General features: G+C 41.2%; 1 pseudogene; it reads left to right on the top strand.

Moving 5' to 3' along the window:
* Positions 1-206: 206 nt before the first annotated feature.
* On the top strand, positions 207-6,314 carry LOC101616429 (annotated as a pseudogene).
* The last annotated feature ends 418 nt before the right edge of the window (positions 6,315-6,732 follow it).

Raw genomic sequence — 6,732 nt, 5'->3', positions numbered from 1 at the left:
TGGAGGGAGTAGAGAGTAAGTTAATGTGGCTACTAGGGCGGGGCTCCAACACTTCAAGGCCTATCCCCAGTGATCCACCTCCTCCAGCAAGGATCCACCTCCCAAAGGCTCCACCAGTTGGGGAATAAGTATAAGGCTTAATTGCAAGCATGTAAAGCTACGGGGAACATTTTGCATTTAAAATATCAAAAAGCCTCTCCAATAGGATGGATCAAGAAGAGGACAGAATATCTAAGCATGAAGACAAGATAAGGGTATTGCAACATTTCAACAAGTGGAAAGAAAATAAGAAGGTATGAACAGAACTTCCAAGGCATTTGGGACACTATGAAAAGATCAAATAAGGATTCTGGGAATAGAAGTAGAAGAATTTCAGTTTAAAGAAATAGTATTTTCAGCAAAATCATAAAAGAATATTTCCCAAAATTAGGGAAAATGATGCTAATACAGATAGAGAAGGCATTTAGAATGCCAAACAAACAAGACGAAAAAAGAACCTTCAGTTGTCATATTATAATTAAACTACTAACTACACAGTCCAAATAAAGTATATTGAAGCAGCAAGACAGAAACCCAAGTCATTTACAAAGGAAGGCCCATCAAAACAACAGATTTCTCAATAGAAACTTTAAAATCCAGGATAGGGGACAGAGAGATGATCTAGTGGCTAAGGCAGTTGCCTGAAAAGCCTAACATCCTTGGTTAGATTCTCCAGTACCCATGTAAAGCCCAGATGCACAGTGGCACATGCATCTGGTGTTATTTCCACTGGATAGATGCCCTGGCACTTCCGTTCTCTCCCTCCTCTCTTTCTCTCTCCCTCTCTTCTCTCTGTCTCTGTCTGTCTGCTTGAAAATAAATAATTAATAAAAAATAAAATCCAGGAGAGCTTGGAATTATGTATTTCAAGTTCTGAAAGATAGCAACTATGAACCCAGACTGTCATGCCTAGAAAAGCTATCTGTCATACTTGAAGGAGAAAGTAGAACTTTCCATGATGAAAACTGGCTAAAGAAATTCATGACCCCTAATCAGACTCACAATACTTGAAGGAAACCTTTGGATTGAATAGATGGAAAAGCACATACGCAAGGCCTCAGAAAAGCATAAACTACAGTTGAATAATACTTAAAGCAAGAGAGGAATAAAACAGCATCAAGTGTTATAAAATCAACAAGAATAACAGAAATTAATAAACATCTTTCAATAATAACTGATTATAAATAGTTTCAATTCCCCAATCTAATGACAGACTAGCAAAAGGGATTAAAAGGCTGGACCTTTCTGTTTGTTTCCTCCAACAAATTCATCTCTCCATAAAAGACAGATACTGCCTTAGGGTGAAAGTATGGAAAATGGTATTTCAAACAAATGAACCTAGGAAACAAGCAGATGTTGCTATTCTAATATCTGACAGGGTAGACTTCAAACAAACATTAGGCTAAAAAGATAAAGAAGGTCACTCAATACTGATTAAGGGAACAAGTTAATAGGAGGACATTATAATTTTAAACATATATGCACCAAACATGGTTCCACCCAATTTCATTAAACAAACATTACTAAATGTAATATCAGTCACAGACTAACCCCAGCACAGTAGTAATGGGCAACTTCAAAACACCACTCTCACCAATTGACAGCTCATCCCGGCTAAAAATAGAGTAACATTTGGATCAATGACATCATAGAACAAATGGACCTAACAGACACCTGGAGAACATTACACTCAATGCCTACCTTCTCCTCCTCTTCCTCTTCTTTCTCTTTTTCCTCCTTCTTCTTTCTTTCTTCTTCTTACTATTATTATTATTATTATTTTTTGAGATAGGGTCTCACTGTAGTCCAGCCTGACCTGGAATTCACTATGTATTCTCAGGGTGGCTTTGAACTCACAGCCATCCTCCTACCTCTGCCTCCCAAGTGCTTGGGTTAAAGGCATGTGCCACCACGCATAGCTATTTTTATTATTATTTATTTATTTTCTTCTGTTTTTTTTTCCCAAGGCAGGGTCTCCCTGTACCCCAGGCTGACCTGGAATTCACTATGTAGTCTCAGGCTGGCCTGGAACTCACAGCGATCTTCCTACCTCTGCCTCCTGAGTGCTGGGAAACTCAGGGTTTTTTTTTTGTTGTTGTTTGTTTGTTTCCTGAGGTAGGGTCTCACTCTACCCCGGTTGACCTAGAATTCACTATGAAGTCTCAGGCTGGCCTGGAACTCACAGCCATCTTCCTACCTCTGCCTCCTGAGTACTGGGAAACTCAGGGTTTTTGTTTGTTTGTTTGTTTGTTTTTGTTTGTTTCTTGAGGTAGGGTCTCACTAGCTCAGGCTGAGCTGGAATTCACTATGCAGTCTCAGGGTGGCCTCGAACTCCCAGAAATCCTACTACCTCTGCCTCCCAAATGCTGAGATTAAAGATGTGTACCACCATGCCCAGCTAACTCAGGTGTTTTATTAAAGCTTGTAACTTGGATCTCCAGTTGCCTGGCGGATTCTGAGGCCCAATCCTAAGGTGTGTTTCGGTCTGATCTGAATTCTAGCCCAAATGTATGCAAAGAGATCTGGGCTCTAAGGGTGGTGCTTGCTGCCGCTCCCTGCTGCTTGTTGTCAGTTTTATGTTTGCTGCTTTTTTGGTGTTTACTGTTTGGTTGTTTCTTTCTGCTTAGATGCATGGAAGCAGCTTCTTCTGCCACTGATGGAACTTGCCCTGGATGTGCAAGCTTCAAATAAACCCCTTCCTCCCTTAATCTGTGACTGGTTTCAATGTTCTCCCAGCAACAGGGAGTTGTCTATAACAAAATATTAGGACAGAAAGCAAATATTAACAAATATAGGAAAGTTGAAATAATTCCTTATAGTCTATCTGATCACAATGGAAGGAAAACTACTAATCAATAGATAGATGATAGAACATGTACAAATGTATGGAAATTAAATAATACACTATTAAAAGATGAATGTGTCATTAAAGAATCCAATAAGGAAATAAAAATATTCCTAGAATCAAATGATAATGGAAATACCGAAACCCAAGACTATGGGCTACAATGAAGGCAGTCCTAAGAGTGAAGTTTATCGTTCAAAGAGCTTGCCTTAGCAAGTCAGAGATATGTCAAATAAATAACTCAATGACATCCTTTAGGGCCTTAGCGAAAGAAGAAGTCATATGACAAATCAGTAGACAGAAAGAAAAATAAAAACCAGGGCAAAATTAATGAAACAGATACAAAAAAAATACAAAGAATCAATGAAAGAAAGAGTTGGTTCTTTGAAAGGATAAACAATATTGATAAATCCTTAGTAAAACTAGCCAAAAGAAAGTGAAGACTTAAGTTAATAAAATTAGAAATAAAAAGGGAGACAGTACAGCAGATATTAATGAAATTCAGAAAATCAAAAGAAAGTACTCATAGTTCAAACTATTTTATAAAACTATTTTATAAAAATAGGAGAGGAGTTTATTCATAAAAATCCCTTTTATGACACTAGTATTACTCTGATACAAAAGTCAGATAAAGACACAACAACAAAAATATAGCACACTAATTTTCTGCATGAACTGAGATGCAAAAATTCTTGACAAAATACTTTTAAGCCAAGTTCAAGAACATGTCAAAAAGATCACTCACTATGATCAAATGGGCCTCAATCCAGAGATGCAGGTATTGTTCAACATATACAAATCAATAAATGTAATATACTACATAAATATACTCAAGGACAAAAATCACATGATCATCTCAGTAGATGCAGAAAATGCATTTGACAACATCCAATATCTCTTCATGATAAAAGTACTGAAGAAACTGGGAATATAAGGAACATATTTCAACATAATAAAGACTATGTATGACAAACATATCGTTAACATTATACTAAATGATGAAAACCTCTAAGCATTTCCATTAAAATCAGGAATAAGGATGTCCATTTTATCCACTCTTATTTAGTATAGTACTGGAACCATTTACTGGAGCAAATAAAGGGAAACAAGTAGGAATGGAAGAATTCAAATCCTTATTTGCAAACAATATGACTCTATACATCAGAGACCCTAAAGACTCTATTAGAAAACTGTTAGAGCTGATAAATGTTTTCAGTAAAGTAGCAGAAAATTAATACGCAGAAATCAGTAGCCTTCCTATATATTAATAACAAACATGCTGAGGATGAAATTAGAGAAACACTCCCAAATGTAACCAAGGAAGTGAAAAACAATGAAAACTTCAAAACATTCAAGAGAGAAATTGGAGAAGACACTAGGAAACACAAGGACATCCCATGTTCATGGATTGGAAGAATCAATAGTATGAAAATGGTTATCATACCAAAAGCAATATATAGATTTAATGCAATCCCTATCAAAATTCCAAAGCCAATCTTCACTGAAGTAGAAAAAAAAAACCAATCTTAAAAATTGGGCTGGAGGGATGGCTTAGAGGTTAAGGCATTTGCCTGCAAAGCCAAAGGACCCAGGTTCGATTCCACAGGACCCATATTAGCCAGATGCACTAGGGGGAGAACACATCTGGAGTTCATTTGTAGTGGTTGGAGGCCCTGATGCACCCATTCTCTCTCTCTCTTTCTCTGTTAAATAAATAAATAAACAAATAAACAAAGAAATAATTTGGGGGCTGGAGAGATGGCTTAGCACTTGCCTGCAAAGCCAAAGGACCCAGGTGCGGTTCCCAGGACCCACTAAGTCAGATGTACAAGGTGGTGCATGCGTCTGGAGTTCATTTGCAGTAGCTGGAGGTCCTGGCATGCCCATTCTCTCTCTCTTTCTCTCAAATAAATAAAGTAGTTTGAAACACTTATTTGGAAGTCCAAAAGATTTACAAATGGTCAAAGCAATCCCGAGAAAGAAAAATCATAAGGGTGCAGATATCATACTTAATTTCAAGATATGTTACAGAGCCATAATAATAAAAATATTAAGGTACTGGCACCAAACAGACAATGGAACAGAATAGACGATCCAGCTATTGCTGGATCCATGGACCCATGGCAACCATTGCTCTCTATGTTTTGACCAAAAACATGACAAAAATACTCACAGCCTCTTTAACAAATGGTGGTGGGAAAACTGGATATCTATATGTAGAAGAATGAAAATAGATCCTTGTCTCTCACCATGCACAAGAAAGAAGTCCAAAAGGATCAAAGACCTGAACACAAGACGTGAGATTCTGAAAGTGCTTTAGGAAAAAGTAGGGAAAAGACTTCAAGATTTAAGTACAGGTAAAAACTTTATTAATAGAACTTTGCTTGGCAAATAATGCCAATAATCAACAAATAGGACCTCATGAAATTAAAGAAAGCTTTTGTACAGCAATGGAGAGCATTAATCAGTAGGCTGCAAGATGGGAAAAATCTGCCAGCTATACATCTGACAGAAAGAAGATCAGTCTCTAGAATAGACAGCTCAAAACTCTGAACTATACGAACTCAAACAATCCAATTAAGCAGGGGGTCTATGGGAGGCTGGGGGAATAGCTCCCTGGACAGAGTGCTCACTACTTAAGCCGGAGTGCCTGAGTTCCATCCCAGACCCTACATAAAAAAGTTGGAAGGCCTGGAGGGTGGCGGGCTGTGCCGGGCCAGGCGGAGCCCTGTGATTACTGACCAGGGCTTTAGCCGCGCGCTGGCCCGGCTGCTGTTGCCAGGCTCTGTGTTGGTCCTAGGCGGTCGCAGCGATGTGGCGCTGGCATAGGAGGAGGCGGAGCTGGGTGCTGCGCGACTTGAGGGTGCCCACTGACCTGGGCTCGAAGGGCGGCGTGCAGCGGCTTCTCTGTGTCCTGCGCGAGCTCCCCAGGCTGCAACAACGCGGGCACCCATGGGGATGTTTCCAAAGGCGTCCTGAACCTGAATGACCCAGCTGAAGCCAACGATTACACTGAGCTGTGAACTTGACCGCTATGCTTTGCTTGACAGGCACCCTGAAGGCCTTCCCTGCTAGGCCTGGCTTCAGCAGGACTGCAGTGAACATTTCCTTCCTCCGCGCCCTGCAGCCCTTCAAGGGCTGGGCACTGTACTGTGCAGGGAAGGCTGCCCGGGACATGATGTTCCAGGTCCTGGCCATGGAGGAACCTAACATGAAGGTGCTGAGCTATTATGCACCAGGTCCCCTGGACACCGACATGCGGCCGCTGGCCCGGAAGACCTCTGTGGACCCAGGGTTAAGGAGCAGACTGCCCCAGCTGAAGTCGAAGGGGGAGCTGTTGGGTTGTGGAACTTCAGTGGTGAAACTGCTCAGCTTGTTGCAAGCGAACATATTCCAGTCTAGAGTCCATGTTACTTTCTATGACAATTAAGCTCAGGTCCTCGGCATCCTGACCTTTCCCCCCACTTTTGGGCACAAGGCCTGCATGTTCCTCCCAACCCTACCTAACACAGATGTATTCTCACACAGGGCCTGCAGGAGCGGCTAGTGCTATGGGCCCTCAGAAGGCTTCTGCGAGGCCCAGTAGAGGGGGATGGGCGTAGGAACTCTTGATCCCAGGAATAGAATTCTAGGGCTGGGAAGAGCAGGGAAAGAAGCTGAAAACTGACAGAGGAGGTCGAGTCTCTTGCCTGTGGTAGAGAGGCGGCTAGGAGGACCTGTGTTAACTGGCAGGTGGCCTGGCCTTGCTTAGGGCAGCGGGATCCTTTGTTGCGCTGCCTTCCTTCTGGTGTCTTCTCTCTCCATTATTCCCCACCCCTCCCTTGGCTGTAGCCCAAGTACATGGTTAA

The sequence above is a fragment of the Jaculus jaculus genome, chromosome 8, assembly GCF_020740685.1.
Source record: "Jaculus jaculus isolate mJacJac1 chromosome 8, mJacJac1.mat.Y.cur, whole genome shotgun sequence".
Taxonomy (NCBI): domain Eukaryota; kingdom Metazoa; phylum Chordata; class Mammalia; order Rodentia; family Dipodidae; genus Jaculus; species Jaculus jaculus.
The sequence above is the reverse complement of the archived record's forward strand: the minus strand, read 5'-3'. Positions and strand labels throughout refer to the sequence as shown.